The sequence below is a fragment of the Macrotis lagotis genome, chromosome X (genome assembly GCF_037893015.1).
Source record: "Macrotis lagotis isolate mMagLag1 chromosome X, bilby.v1.9.chrom.fasta, whole genome shotgun sequence".
NCBI lineage: Eukaryota > Metazoa > Chordata > Mammalia > Peramelemorphia > Peramelidae > Macrotis > Macrotis lagotis.
Window position 1 is genome coordinate 107,979,013 of NC_133666.1, and position 16,209 is coordinate 107,995,221.

A 16,209-nucleotide genomic window follows, 5' to 3' on the forward strand; every position below is an offset into this window, starting at 1 on the left:
GCCAATATATGGAATATGCTTTGCTTGACCATGTATATTTGTTACAAGTTTTTTTTTTCTGTTTGAGATAGAGAAAATAGATGCATGTTTATTGAAAAAAAAATAAAATTTAATTTAAAATGTATAAAAGAAGGGTATGTAATATATATTGAGATAAATTGTTATTTTTCTATTATATTAATAATTGATGATTAAATTAGGATTGAGGTTTTTTCCTTTCTATTTCCTCATTCAGGGTCCAGTCCCTATAGGTCATTCAACCAGTTTCTGAAGGACAAGGCTAATAGGTGAGATTGGCCTAATCCTTGGGGTATAATATCCATTCAACTAAGACACCTTATTTTTGTTTATAGAATATATAGAATCTAACTTAGATAAATTCCAGTTCTAGACCATTATATCCATCCCCTCCCACCTTACCACTGGGTCTAAGGAAAAAAATCAGCAAGATTGGTATGGGTAGAGATGGATTCCTTTTAGCAGGAGGAGCTAAAGACTTAGACATTCATATGTCTACCCCCTCATTAACTTGTAATCAATCAGGCATACCCCCTTTTCTAAAGGTATTTAAGTGTTAGGAGAGCTTCATAGTTTTGTGTTTGGTTACCAAGAGAAACTCTGTTTCTTGAGTTTTTTCATTTATTTCAATATAAATATATAATATACATGATATATAGAATTTATATAATATATGATGATATAAAATATATATAAATTATACTAACAATATAAAATATAATAAATACTATCTATATATAAATTAAATATATATATATAAATTAAAGGTTAAAAAAACTATTTTTCAATCATTTTTCAAATCTGGAGTTTGGAGAACCTTTGTTTAGGAACTGACTGCCATTTAGTATCTTGATGACTATTGGCTAGTCACACAACCTTTCTGGTCTCGATTTCCTTACCTATAAAATGAGGGACATGGTCTAGATGACCTTTACAGTTCCTGCAAAATTTAAATCTGAGCTTTTATGAGAAGACACAGAGACAGAAAAAAAGGATATATACAAGGAACAAATAAGTCTGTTTTGCCAGAATGTAGAGTACAAGGAGAACAACAATGTATAATAATGCTTCTGGGAAAAGTTGGCTGGAGTCAAATTATGAAGAACTTTACATGCCCACCAAGTGAGTTCATATTTTCACCAAGAGGCCCTAGGAAACAGAGTTTTTCAGTAAACAAGTGAGGGACATTGTCCTATGCTTTAGGAATATCACTTCAGTAGCTTTGTAGACTGTATTCTACAAAGTGGGGGCCATGACCTGACTCCAAGGGGAACTCTTTTAACTGAGAGACATGATTGACCAATCAGAAAATAGGAAATCAATTGCATCCCACCCTTCCCTGATAGCAAATTATGAAGCTCGCCTCCAACACAAGCACCTACTCACAAGTACACCTACTCCAACACAAGTACAGCCTCCCAAAACCTTATCCATGCAAGTTAACAACCTCCCACTATGCCCTTCTGAGCCTAGAGTCAGCCCCTCACTGTATTTAAATCCTAATCATTACCTGGACACTCATAGCCTGGAAAATTCATCCCACCCACCTACCCTGTATACTCACACTGTCTCACAAATCACAAAATGCCAATTACTAAACCTAATTCCAGACTTGGTGGTGCCAGCCCCCATTCCCTTTACATTTTTCATGAAGCAAAGTACATGTCTCTGGATGACCAATGATGGATAGCTGCATGGATGGATTGTGACAGATAGCAGGTGTCCTTATATTATCTTTTCTGAAAAATCCACCTCTCTTCCAAGGTTCCCTTGTGCTGTGTAGGAAGAGCTCCTGCTGAGTCAAAGCATAAAGAGGGGGTAAGAGGAACAGGGTGTTTGGGAGAATGCATGGGATGACAGAAAACAGAGCACAAAGAGAAAGATGAGGTTGAAACAGGAATAAATGTGTCAGGAAAGGTGTCATAGAAATAACAGAAGAAGCTGTTGGTTAGTCACTCAGTTCAGTTTGAGACTTTTACTCCAATATTAAAGAAAATTTGTATTTTAAAAAGGTCATTTTGGAGACTTTTATTAACTACCTTTACCCTCCATTACTTCTGTCAAAAACAAAATCTAAATATATGGGCACAGTCAAAAAGTCAGTCAATCAAAAAGTATTCAGATATACCTGACTCTCTGATGATAAAAACAGAAGCAAACATACATTCCCTGACCTCAAGGAAAACACATTCTAATGAAAAAAGACAACATGTAAAAAAAGTCACATACAAAGCTATATACAGTGTAATTGATAGGCAATGTAAAAGAGACTAGCTCCCAAGTTCTGAGCTACAGGCTAAGCTGATCTCAGATGGAAGATACCAGCAGATTATACTGAGAAAGACCTTTTACAGAAGGTGAGATTTGAACCAAGTCTTGAAGGATACTAGAGAAGCCAGGAGCCAGAGAAGAGAGAGAGAGAACTCCTGGCATGGTGGACAGAGATTGAAAAGTTACAGACAGAGCTTGGAGTTGAAGTGTCAAATTCAAGGAATAATTAGGAGGTCAATATTAAATAATAGGAGGATTAAAGTGTAAAACAACTAGAATGGTAAAGAGGGGTCAAATTGTGAAAGGCTTTAAAAGCTAGACTGAAGATTTTGTGATTAATACTGTCTATAATAGGAAATCACTGAAATTTATTCAGAAGAGGACAAAGTGGAAATGTGATGTGGTGAGACTCGGGGATATTCTAGCAAATGATTAGCAACTTTCTTTTCAAGAACGCATGGAATACTTAATCCCATTACCTTGCAAAAAACAAAAAACAAAAACAAAAAATGCATGACATGAGGAACAGTTAAGTGGCACAGTGGTTAGAGACGCAGCCCTGGAGTCAGGAGAACCTCAGTTCAAATCTGGTCTCAAACACTTGACCTTGGGCAAGTCATTTAACCCCATTGTCTTGCAAAAAAACAAAAAATAAATAAACAATGCATGACATAATTTTAAATTTAATCTGAATTAACAATTTCTACATTGCTTTCTTAAATCTAGACAGTCAACAAAACAATGTCAATCTCTGATTTGGGGCATATGTCAATTTCTGAGAGATAAGATCTCACACTGAAAATTTAACAATCAGCTCCCTAGACCTGGACTGACCCCCCCCAAGTGAAGAGGAATTAGTAGTATTAGAAAGATCATTATGGTATTTTTGCTTTTATCTATAATAAACAAGTCTTACCCAATGTTTATTATATTGATCATATATACCTATCTTGCCAAAAGTAGCAATCATGGTACCACTTAGTCACTAGACTTCTGGACTTGGAGTCAGGGAACTCTAGATTCAAATTCTACCTCTGAATATTTAATAGCAATGTGACCCACAGAAGTCATTTAACTTCTGTGTCTCAGGTAATTTTCTAATACTTGCTGACCCTTGTGGTAGCAACCTTCCCCACTAATGTCAAAATCCTGCAGGTGATTTATCTCTGCTCTTAGAACCCTACTTTCCTTCAAGCTTTTCCTGATTCTCCCTCCTAGCAGCTAGTGCTGTCTCTTTCAAAATTACCAATCAATCAACAAGCACTTATTAGGTGATTGGTTTCACATATATAATCTGCTTTCCTTAAAATACTTTACATACTACCTAGTAATTATTACAAATTCATAGCCAGCTATAGCTCAGAAATTGTCATCAGGAAAGTCTTCCTTGAACACTATTTAAAGGGGTTTATTTTTAGAAAGTTCTCATTACTGGATTTTAATATATAATATGGTTCTATGGCACAGGCCTTGACATTCCAGTATACAGAATATGAAATGCTTCTCTATGGCATGAAAAGGTCCTTCAGGAAATAATTTCTTCATTTGATTTATTCATTCAAAATAGATTATTAAGCATATACATGCTGGGTACAATGCTAAGTGACAATGATACAAAAGCAAGAATTAAGTAGTCATTACCCTCAAAAAAGCTCACATTTATTAAAGGGGGGAGAATGGAAGGGGAAAGACAACTTATATACTATAAATGCAAAATATGTACAATGTACTACAGGAGGGAAGAATGGGAGAAGGAAATAGGGAAAAACCTTGTTTATGGAGAGGGCTTTAAGTTCAGGAAAAGGAAGTTAAGAATTCTAAAAATTGGGGTAACTAGGTGGCACAGTGGATAGTGTGGATAGTGCCCTGGAGTCAGGAATACCTGAGTTCAAATCCAACCTCAGACACTTAATTATTACCTAGCTGTATGACCTTGGGCAAGCCACTTAAGCCCATTGCCTTGAAAAATCCTAAAAAAAAAAAAATTCTAAAAAATTCTGAGGCATCAAGATGGTGAAGATGATAGAGCACCATACCTGGAGTCAGGAAGGTCTGAGTTCAAATCCTGACTCAGACACTTTGTGATTTGAGCAGGTCATTTAATCTTTATTTGCTTCAGTTATTAATCTATAAAATGAAGATATACTGGAGACGGAAATGGCAAACTGGTTCAGTATCTTTGCCAAGATAAAAGTCACATAGAGTCAAATATGACCAAATGGATGAACAATATGAGCAGAATTCTAGAAGATGAAGATGAAAAGGGACTGCATTCCAGATATAGGGGAGAGGATACAAAAAGAAATATAGGAGATGGCATGTCCTCTGTGAGGGACAATTAATAGACAGTTTAACTTGAATGTAGAGTGTTTTAAGGACAGTGATATAGAATAAACTTGAAAAGGTAGTCTGGAGCTATATTGTGAAAGGTTGTAATGGCTAAACAGATGAGTTTGTTTTTTATCCAAAAAGAAATAATGGGGGCGGCTAGGTGGTGCAGTGGATAAAGCACTGGTCCTGGAGTCAGGAGTACCTGGGTTCAACTCTGGTCTCAGACACTTAATAATTACCTAGCTGTATGGCCTTGGGCAAGCCACTTAACTCCATTTGCCTTGCAAAAACCTAAAATAAAAAAAAATAATGAGTCACTCTTGAGCAAAGGAATGACATGGTTAGATTTACGCTTCAGGAATATTAGTTTGAGTCTGGACTGGTTTTGTCAACCTGAAATCCTTGCTACCAGAAGAGATTGAGACTGGTACATTGATTAAGTTTAGGAGTTCTGAGCTGACATAAAGCCAAAGTCAATCAGGTGTCTGAGCTGAGTGTTGTACCAATACGTGAGCTCCTGCAGTAAGGAACCACTAAGTTACCTAAGGTGGAATGAACTAACCTGGGGTAGAAATGGAACAGATCAAAGCTTTTATCAACAGTGGAGTCATGCCGATGAGTAGCTTCTGAACTTCCAGTTATGGCTATCATGATAAAGAGATCTAGTCACCCCTGGAAAAGAAAAGAAAAAAAAGAAAAAGAAAAGAAATAAAGACTATTTTTATAGAGAACAGATTGCAGAGGGGAGAGCCTAGAGGCAAGAAAAACAATTAGGAAATTATTACAGTAGTCCAAGAACCTGAATTTGGATAGCAACATTGTGAGTGGAAAGAAGAGGTCAGATGCATGAGCTGATATTGACATGGGAGAGGGAGATAAGAATGAAGACTCCAAGGTTGTAAATCTGGAAACTAAAAGGAATGGGAGAAAAATGGGAAAGAGGAGTGGATTATAGAGAAAAGATAAGAGTTCTATTTTGCACTTGTTGAGTTTGAGATGCCTGAAGGACATCCACTTGCAATTCTACAATAAGAAGTTGGTAAAATAGGAATGGAACTCAGAAAAGAGATTAGAGCCAAATACATAGCTCTGGGAGTCATCTGCTTGGGGATAAAAGAAAATGGTTCAGAAGAGAGTCTTGTAGATAACCCATAGAGCTAGCAAAGAAGACTGAGAAAGAGAAGACAAATGGGCAGAAAAAAAAAACAAGAGAACAGTATCTAAAAACCAAAGGATGAGAGAGAATCCAAGAGAGATTGATCCATAGGCTTCAAAGAGATCAAGAATGAGGACTGAGAAACAGCCACTGGAATAAGCAAATAGAGATCACTGGAAACTAAAGAAAGCAATTTGAGTTGAGTGATGATGCTTAAAGCCAGATTGCAAGAGGGTGGGAAGAAAATAGAAAAAAAGAAGTCAGTTTTTTTTTCTAGAAATTTAACTGTGAAAAGGAGGAAATATTTAGGTTGATAGCTTGAGAAAGATAGAGCCAAGTGAATTTAAAAAATATATATGGCATGGGGATGGCTAGATGGTGCAATGGATAGAGCACCGGCCCTGGAGTCAGGAGTACCTGAGTTCAAATCCAGCCTCAGACACTTAATAATTACCTAGCTGTGTGGGCTTAGACAAACCACTTAACCCCCATTTACCTTGCAAAAAACTAAAAAAACTAAATATGTGTGTGTGTGTGTGTGTGTGTGTGTGTGTGTGTGTGTGTGGCAGGGAGACATAGATATATTTGTAGAATATGCCACAAGAAGGAGTAAGTGGAAAAGTAAGACTGAAGATTAGAGAAAGAGGAAATTCTCAGAAATGAAGGGACTCAATTTTGTGAGGAGAATGAAGTAGGGATCAATATAACCAAGAAAAAAAAAAGGTTTTATCTTAGGCTATATCTCTTCACTTATAGTCTAGCCAACTCCCCAAACTCTATTCTTATCCTGCCTTCTCCCAAATTCATACCTTACTCAGAACTACTGCTCCCCAAATCCAATCACCATTTCTTGAAGTACCTACCTTCTTTAAGTCTCAATTCAGAAAAAAAAATCAAAACAAAAAAAAAAGGAGTAGTCAAGGAATACAGTGGATACAGTACTGGCCCTGAAGTCAAGAGGACCTGAGTTCAAATTCTTTCAGATACTTGATACTTACTAGTTGTGTGAACTTGGGCAAATCACTTAATCCTATAACCTTGCGAAAAAAAAATCAACCAAGACTAAATTCAGGTGCCCCATTATTAATGAATGATGCCCCTTCAGGTTGAAATTATCTCTTCTTGCTCACATGTGTTAGAGTATATTGCCTGGGACTCTTTTCTTTGAACTTAACTCATTCTTTTTAATTTTATACTTACATATGATATATCTGTGTGTGTATGTGTCTTTACTCACTATTAGACAAGACTGACTCATACTTTGTACTCCAATGACTACCAGTGAACCTTATACACAGTAAATATAAGTGTTGTGAGACTAAAATGAGATAATAGTTTATATCTTTTGCTTAAAAACTCTTACTTAAGGTAAGTTACTTACTACAAACACTTTACTAAGTGGCACAGTGGATAGAGTACTAGCCCATGGAGTCAGAGAACCTGAGTTCAATTGAACTAAGACACTTACTGACTGTGATCCTAGACACAAGTTACTTAACCCCTACTACCTCAAAAGAAAGCAGGAAAAAACCCAAAACATTTTAAAATAATTATGAAATGCTTGTTATTACTATTATTATTATTGTTGTTATTTATTATTATTATTATTATTATTATTATTATTATTATTATTATTACCCCACAGACACCATTCCTCCAAGTCAGGTGATGATTTCTCCTGAGCTTCCTACAACTCAAACAGAATTTTCAGAGCAAATATTGGAGTTTGTTGGGAACAGGTTCTCCAGAAGCAAAGAGTGAGTATACATGCAAACTATTAAGTTTAATTAGTATTATTAATATTTTCTCAATTTCTTTATCAGTCTAAACAATCAAGACAATAAATTAAGTTCAATTTTGTAGCATTTGCTGATTCCTAAAAAGTAAGGGCTAGGGGTGGCTAGGTGGTGTAGTGGATAAAGCACCAGCCCTGGAGTCAGGAGTACCTGAGTTCAAATCCGATCTCAGACACTTAATGATTACCTAGCTGTGTGGCCTTGGGCAAGCCACTTAACCCTGTTTGCCTTACAAAAACCTAAAAATAAAAAAGAGTAAGTGCTAGAATGAAAATTATTTAACAATTGACTGGCAGGTACCAATTGGAGCTGGCCCCATCCAGTACATCCCTAACAGGAGTTGTTTCCATTCAAATTAGCAAGAATTTATGAAATGTCTACTATGTACTGAGAATTCTAAGACAAAAAAAGTAAACATTCTCTGATTTCTAGGAGTTTCCATTCTGCTAGAGTAACTGACATTTTGCAAGGACAATTATGTCACATAGAAGATGAAAAGCATTTTAGGCCAAAGCCAAGAAAACCTGAGATTTTGAATCTTGCTTTAGACACTAAATAATTATCTTTAACTGGGCAAGTTACTTAAACTCTCCTAGGCTCAAGTTCCTCATCTTTGAAATGGGAATGATTATAGTACCTCAAAGGGTTATTATGAGGTAGACATCAGATTTCAAAAGAGTTTTACAAACCTAAAAGTCAAATAAATACCAGCTATAATTAGTATTATTATTACTGTTATCACTAATATTAATAATAAATGTTTGACAAACAAATGAAATGCATCATGATACCAAAAACCCAGAAGAAAAAAATAACTCTTAAAAAAAGTATTAAGGGATATCTCTATGGACTTTTACTGCCTAAACACTAACAGGCTATCCTAGGAATCAATGAAAGCAGCAATTTACTCTTTCTATAGCTGTGGCTACTGATGGCCAAACTGTGACTGTCAGTAAATAGGGGGGATGTCATTTCACAGTCACCTTTGCCACAATTCATCAGTTCCAAGAAAATGCTCAACTGGGTAGGGGATAGGAGAAACAACTAGGAGCAGGAAGATGCAAGACTTGAGACCAAATTCCAAAGCAAAATTCCATATGTAAGAATCTAATCACAGAAACAGTGACATGACTGGATGGGCAGCAAAATGATTCAATTAGAGGAAAATCTATGATGCCTCCTCTGAAGCAGGCTGCTTGGATTTGGGTAGCAGAAATAAAATCACTTCAAAAGCCTTACAAGGCCTAAAACAAACATGAAATTATAGGATCATAGGTATGGAGATTAGAGAAGAGATCCACTAGATTTCAAATCCAACTCTTAGCCTAACCCAACAGACTTATCACATTACTCACATGCTCTAGGACTGGCATAGAACATTTTCTCAGAATAGTTTAGAGTACTTAAGTTAACACTGCCCTTAGGCAGCTTCTGAGACAGCATGAAATAGTGGAGCCCTTTGTTCCAGTCTTGACTCCTGATATCTTCTGCTGATGTGACTATAGGCAAGTCGAGTAAGTCCTCTGAGTCTATTTCCTCATCCATAAAGTGAGGTTGATGACACCAGCACTGCCTATGTAACACAGCAGCTATAAGAACACTTTGTAAACTCTGAAATGCTACAGTAGCTAATAATAAGAATAACAGTTCACATTTCCATATGATTTTAAGATTTGCAAAGCACTTTTTCTCTTCTGTTATTTACATAAGGTTTAGCAGAAATCAGAAAAAAACTTGGTCTCCCAAGAAAGTTTGCTCTAAATTTGCATATGAATTCTTAGGGTCATAGATTAAGAACTGGAAAGGCCGTTAACAATCATCTCCAATCCCTTCATTTTACTGATGGGGATTACTGAGTAGTTATCTAATATAGCAGATGATGAATAGAGTATTGAACTTCGAATCAGGAAAAAACCTGCCTTCAGATCCCATCTAAGACACTAGCTGAATGAATCTGGGCAAAGTTGTTTAATCTCTCTTAGCATCAGTTTCCTCATCTGTAAAATGAGGGGTTTGGACTTGTTAGAGTCCCTTTCAGTTTCAAAGTTATGATTTTCAAAGTGCTTCAATTGAGGTATTTTTTTAAAAGAATGGGTAAAACAAGAGCCCACTGATCAGGCAGGTTTTAGAACCTACATCCTTTAATACTAGGCTCCCTACCCTTTACTCAATAAGTACACTACCTCTTGGACCACACCACCAAGGTTGGCTCAGACCTAATTTCTATGACTGTGACTGTGCAAGTTCACTTTCAGGCATTTGGGGTTTTTCTGTCCTATTAGTAAAGGTTATTTATTTTTTACCTGAGGAAAGGAGTTAATTTGAACAATTCAAGACTATTGACAAGTAACAAGGTTTGGAATAAAGAATTTCCCTGACTTTGAATGAGACTATTACATATATTTAATTCTAAGGAGAATCAAATTGTTTAGTTTTAATTTGGAACAGGAAAAAAAACAGCGAACAAATTCTCCAGAGCAAGTGCAAAAGGGACAAAGATAGGGGTGGCTGGGTTGGGGTGGGAAGGGAATGGGAGGGGATCTGCTCTTTTCCCCATGTATCTGCATGATTCCTCAAATAAAGTAGGCTGGAAAAGTTCAATTGCAGTTCACGGAAGAGAACATTCCGTACTCTGCACAACAGGCAGTATCCCTGTAAAACAAAAATCAACAACATGATGTCAGTCTCAGCCTCAGCAGCCTGCCCGGCACGGTACAGCCCAGGCCTTCTCAATACATCAACTGTTCAAAGGCCTTCTCTACACAATTCACTCAGAAGAAACACACACACACACACACACACACACACACACACACACACACACACACACACGGAAAAGAGCTGGGCCAGATCAGGGTCAGTGAATGAGCTGACTTTCTGCCCTTTTTTTTTTCCTTCTCTCCCTAAACAACTGGAGGAAGTTGTTAAAACTATTTTTCTTAGATGTGTAATTGTAACTGAATCATTTCCAAGGAAACGGGGCCCCTATGTGTGCAAGTCTCTCTAGAGGACTAAAGGGAGTCCCCTCCCCCCATATGTTTCTGTGTTACTGTCTTCAAAGGATGGCATTAACCCTAGAAAACATTGGTACTTTGCCAAGGAAAGAAGGAAAAGCAAGAGAAGAAAGGGAACAGATTACTCTCAGTTCTGGGATGAGACTAACCTTTGGATCCTGAGCTTTTTGCCCCTCTCTAGAGTTTAGATTCCACTTAGGAATCAATCAGTCAATAAACATTTATTAAATGCCTACTGTGTGCTTACTTCTACCTGAAACTTGCTGTTGTGGTAGAGTCCAAGGGTTACTGAATTTGATACCAAAAACACAGGAAACATCATAATAGGAGGTAGTACAATACAAAGAATATGAGCTTTGGAGTCAAAGGATTTGAGTTCAAATCCTGTGATGCTTCTCACTTCAGTAATCTTGAGGAAAGCATTTAATTTCTCAGGTCTCAGGTTCCTTATTGTAAAAAAGATAGTTATATTGTCTGACCTTTGATGGAACTTCCACCTTGATATCTATAATGTAGGGTTAAATCCAACCTCAATTATTACTCTTTCCACCTGGAGCAAATAGTTTAAGCTCTTTCTTAGTCTCAGGTTCCTCATTTGTAAAATGAAGTGATTTTAAAATGAGTAAACTCTATAATAAAGTAGGATAGTAGATTGATAGATAGAACTGGAGTCAGGAAGACCTGAGTTCACATCCTGCCACAGACATTAGCTACCCAGATTCTCTGGGCAAGTCACTTAATCTGTTTGTCTCATTTCTTCATCTGTAAAATAGGGGTAAAACCAGCACCTATCTGGCAGAATAGTTGAGAAAATCAAATAATATAATAGTTGTAAGTGCTTTGCAAACCTTAACACATTCTATAAGTGCTAATTATTATTATAATTACTATCTTGGAAGTGTCAAAGGTGTTGATAGGGTTATTTTCCTTCCATGACCACTGATGGTGTCTTGAAATATTGTTTACTTATGATATGTGAGGACTGTAAAATTAACTCAGAATTCCTTCCGTCTTGGACAGAGATGGTTAAACCATAAGCAAATGTATTGGTTTGTTTGGCTTAACTATTCATTTTTATTACACAGAAGGATTCTACAGGGAAGAGAATGTCATGTTATTCGGAGGTGACTGCAATAATGAAAATAGCATCAATACAATATTTATGTATAAAATATACATTATAGAGAAAGAAAAAGGAAAGACACTGACCCAGTTTTAAAGCATTAGTTTTCCAGAGAAATCTGGAATATAACTAGTTTTTCAGATACATTTTCATATCAAATTGAAACTGATTTTCAAAAAGAATAAACCTCACAGGCAACCCAAAACAGCACAGTTAAGAGAAAAAAAATCAATTTTGGTTTTAATCCTTGTTTGGTGTTTTTTTAGGTTTTTTGCAAGGCAAATGGGGTTAAGTGGCTTGCTCAAGGCCACACAGCTAAGTAATTATTAAGTGTCTGAGACCAGATTTGAACCCAGGTACTCCTGACTCCAGGGCTGGTGCTTTATCCACTACACCACCTAGCCACCTCTAATCCTTGTTTTAAAAAATGTTATACATAGCTGGCTCAGAATGTGCTACCACAATTTAAGACTAGACACTTTTTTCTGAGCCTCAGTTTCCTCATCTGTTAAATGAAAAGGCTGAATTAGATGGCATCTAGTCCCTTCCCCCTTCCAAATCTATAATCCTATGAGATCAGAGGATTGAGGAGAAGGGAATGAATGTTTGGGCCATGTTGGAAGTCTGACAGATGTTTTTCCTGATCTGCTTAAGATCTGCTCATTTTAAAAGTTTTTATGATGACAGTTTTAGAGTCAGAACCAGTCTTAAGAGTTAGGAAGACCTGGGTTCAAATCCTATTTCTTACATATATTAGTTGTGCGACTTTAAACAAATCACTTAACTTCTCAGGACCTAAAACAGTTTTCTATAGATGGTTATCATAGTCAAGGTGGTACCAGCTACAGCCATGAGATCATAAAATATGTATCTGTGGAAAGTTCTCTTATATCAGGAGTTCAATACTAGCCTTTGCCAGCCCCCAAACTGCTTTTCCAGTTTTTATCTGACAAATAATATCCCAAGGTACAAGACTAAAGTTGGGTTGTACTGGCATGTATTATTAGTTGATATCTTTTGTTTTCAAATCACCTATATTTTCAAGTATATCTTTCCCTTCCTCCAGAGAAAAATTCTTTTTTGATAAAGAATATAAAAAAAATTTAACAATACTAACACATCCCCTAAATGTGACACCATATATTGTGTTCCACATCCATAGTCCCCCACTTCTGCAAAGAATGTTGAGGAAATATCTGGCGTGTAAACCCTGATAGAATAAGGCAGCCAAGTTGTCTTTGAATGCTTAGAAGCAATCTGGAAGCAAGGAAGCTGTCTAGGTAAGTATAATATGTAAACACCCCTTTGTATGTGCTTCAAAGTCTGAGTTCCGTTTACAATTTTCCAAAACAAGTTGCACAAGTCACCTTTTGGGCAATATTGCTTGCCACATCACTGCTGCTACTCTGGAAGTTAGAGCATCATGGTCATGTTGCCTCAAGGATTTCAATCATGAACAATATACCTCATAAGTAAAACAAAAACAGAACATAATCAGCCAAAAGTTAAAGGAAATAAAAACACTTAGCACTGAGATTTCAGGACTGCCTTGGCAAATGACTCAAAGGACTAAATTATAAAAACCATTTCTTAACTGAATTTTTCCTGATACTCATAACTTGTATACACAATTCAGAGGCTAAAAATCCAAGCTCTTTAAAAAAAAACAATTTTAACTGTTAGAGACAGTCATATGAAATGAATAGAATTGGCTTTGGAATCAGGAAGACCTAAACTAAGACCATCTTCCAACATATGATGGTTATATGACCAGAGGCAAATCTATTTATTGTCTCAGTTGTCCTAAGGCAATTTTCTAAGATTAATTTAAATCCAGATGAGAGTTGATCTGCATTGGTAGAACAAGTTCCTCTCTGGGACTCTCCACACTGGTTAAATCACTTATCCAGTCCAAAAACAAAAACAAAAAACAAAAACCAGAGGGCAGACAGGTGGCACAGTGGATAGAGCACTAGCTCTGAAGTCAAGAGGATCTGAATTCAAATCCAACCTCAGACACTTAGCTGTATGATCCTAGACAAGTCACTTAACCCCATTGCCTTGCAAAAAGCAAAAATCAAAACCAGATGCTGCCATAACCAACATGGATCCCAGAAATCAAACATACTTTCCCATCAACCTTATACTAGTTCATTTCATTCAGTCAGTAAACTTCAATGTATCAGGCTTAGTGCCAGATGCTTCACATATGAAGATTTGTATTTACAAAACAGTTCTGTCCTCAAAGAGTTTGCATTCCAAAGACTAACAGACTACCATCTGTGGGGGGTGGGGGAGGGAAGCGAGATTAGGGGGAAAATTGTAAAATTCAAAATATATTAATTTTTTTTAAAAAGTTTACATTCCATCAGAAACTACTGTCTGTTGGGGGAACAATGAACCAACATGCACTTAAGTACATACAAAAAGTATACATATTGGGTTAAAAGAATTTATTATTATTATTATTATTATTATTATTATTATTATTATTATATCAATAACTAATTGTTAATTTGTGATCCAGTCTTTTCTTCTTCTAATTTCTGTTTAGAGTTCTACTCTTGTTCAGGTCGAATGTTAAGGACATGAATAATGAGATTACTCCTATACCTCAAGGAACCCAACCCAACTAGAAGAACTAATTTCTGCTTAGAGTATTAACAAAATCCAGGAGAAACCCCTGTCTTTGGTCCCCTCCATTGGAGTTTAAAGTGACCCAAATTTATGAAGGAAAAAAACTAGCCAGAAGTGTCCAGACAGAAATGACTTCCCTCTGTTCAGGTTGTTAGATGCTGCTGAATCTCATGATCAAGTCACATTCTCAACAAAAGTAATTGAAAACTTTCAGTCTATCTCCTCAATAAACAACCAGCAATCAGGGCTGATTTTCACTTATCAGGAGAATTCCCTTTTCTGAAAATGTTTAAGTCTTCTCAGGGTCTCCCTTTGATTCCTGAGAGAAAACACTAGCATCAATTTTTTTGATTGCTGGCTAGCCTAATTAATAAATTGATTATTAATTACCCAGAAACTGTTTTCATTCACTTCAGGGGAGAGATCTCTAACCCAAGAAGAGGGATTGGGTCTCTTTTGTTTGAACTAAATCTAGAAGAAAGCTAAAAGTTCTTGTTTAACTGAGTCCCCTGATCACTTAGGGATTTAAGGATGAACAACAATCCTTTCTTCTTGCTGTATAAATCATCTTCACCCATCCCCCTTCACTGACTACACATATCTTTCTATAGCCCCTTTCTTCTCTGTCCAATGAGTGTTCTGGCCAGAAGTTTTCCCCTTTCCAGAGTCTCTGGAGACCAAGGCCCTCTACTGAACTGCATGGCTTCTAGAAATATTGGTATTAAGCCAGTTTTGAAATTGAGGAAGAAGGGGCACAACTTTTGGACCTGAAGACAGAATGGAATGGCTAATAGAGCAAGAAAGTCCCTAGCTACCATCATCAAATTCAAGTTAATTAAGCCAAGATGATCTATAATAGAGGCGGCTAAAAGAATTGTAGATGTGATTATTGAATGAACATCAGTGATTCTAGAATGATCCCAGAGAATGTGAGAGAAATCACAGGACTGGAAAACAGTATTATTTTCCAACTATTCAAAAGATACCAACAGAGACAGTGACAGAGAAAGAATGGAATCAGTAAACTATGGAACTCAGTAGTTCTCTGTTCTCAAGGAACTCAGTTAAATGGGGAAGACAAGGTGCATACAATTATGTACAAAGGATATAACCAGGATAAACTAAAGATAAACTTAAATGGAAGTGTATTAAGATTAAAACAGACTAGAACAAACTTTTTTTTTAGGTTTTTGCAAGGCAAACAGGGTTAAGTGGTTTGCCCAAGGCCACAGAGCTAGGGAATTGGTCTGAGGCCTGACTTGAACCCAGGTTCTCCTGACTCCAGGGCTAGTGCTTTATCTACTACGCCACCTAGCCGCTCCTAGGACAAACTTTTTACAGAGGGTAGACACTGGCTGAGATTTGAAAGAAATCAAAAAAGTCATAGGGTAAAGATGAGAAGGGAAAGAATTCCAGGAATAGGATACAGCCAGTGAAAATACACAGATTTGAGAGTGTATTTTATTTGAAGAACATAAGGACACAAAGTTAGGTAGCAACCTGAGAAGGTAGATGACAGAATCAAAATTCAAAAAGATTTCATTGGGCAAAATGTTGGCTAGATTTAACAAGAAGAAATTTTTTTTTAGTTTTTGCAAGGCAATGAGGTTAAGTGACTTGCCCAAGGCCACACAGCTGGGTAATTATTAAGTGTCTGAGGCAGGATTTGAACTCAGGTACTCCTGACTCCAGGGCTCGTGCTCTGTTCACTGCACCACCTAGCTGCCCCTAACAAGAAGAAATTTAACAGGCATAAAGTTTTACACTTGAATTAAAAAAAAACTATTTCAACATGTGCAAAATGGAGCAGACATGTTAGACAGAAGTTTGTCTAAGAAAGATCTGTTGGTTTTAACTGATTAT

At 36.6% G+C, this 16,209-nt stretch overlaps 1 long non-coding RNA gene across 2 annotated transcripts in view; it reads left to right on the top strand.

Annotated features, from left to right (window-relative positions):
* The first annotated feature begins 233 nt into the window (after positions 1-233).
* Positions 234-16,209, top strand: part of LOC141500202 (uncharacterized) — a 59,748-nt gene continuing 43,772 nt past the window's right edge. For both annotated transcript variants that reach the window (XR_012471890.1, XR_012471891.1), the window contains exons 1-3: positions 234-287; positions 7,422-7,533; positions 12,872-12,989. This is a non-coding gene — a long non-coding RNA (uncharacterized LOC141500202). The remainder of the gene's footprint in view (positions 288-7,421; positions 7,534-12,871; positions 12,990-16,209) is intronic.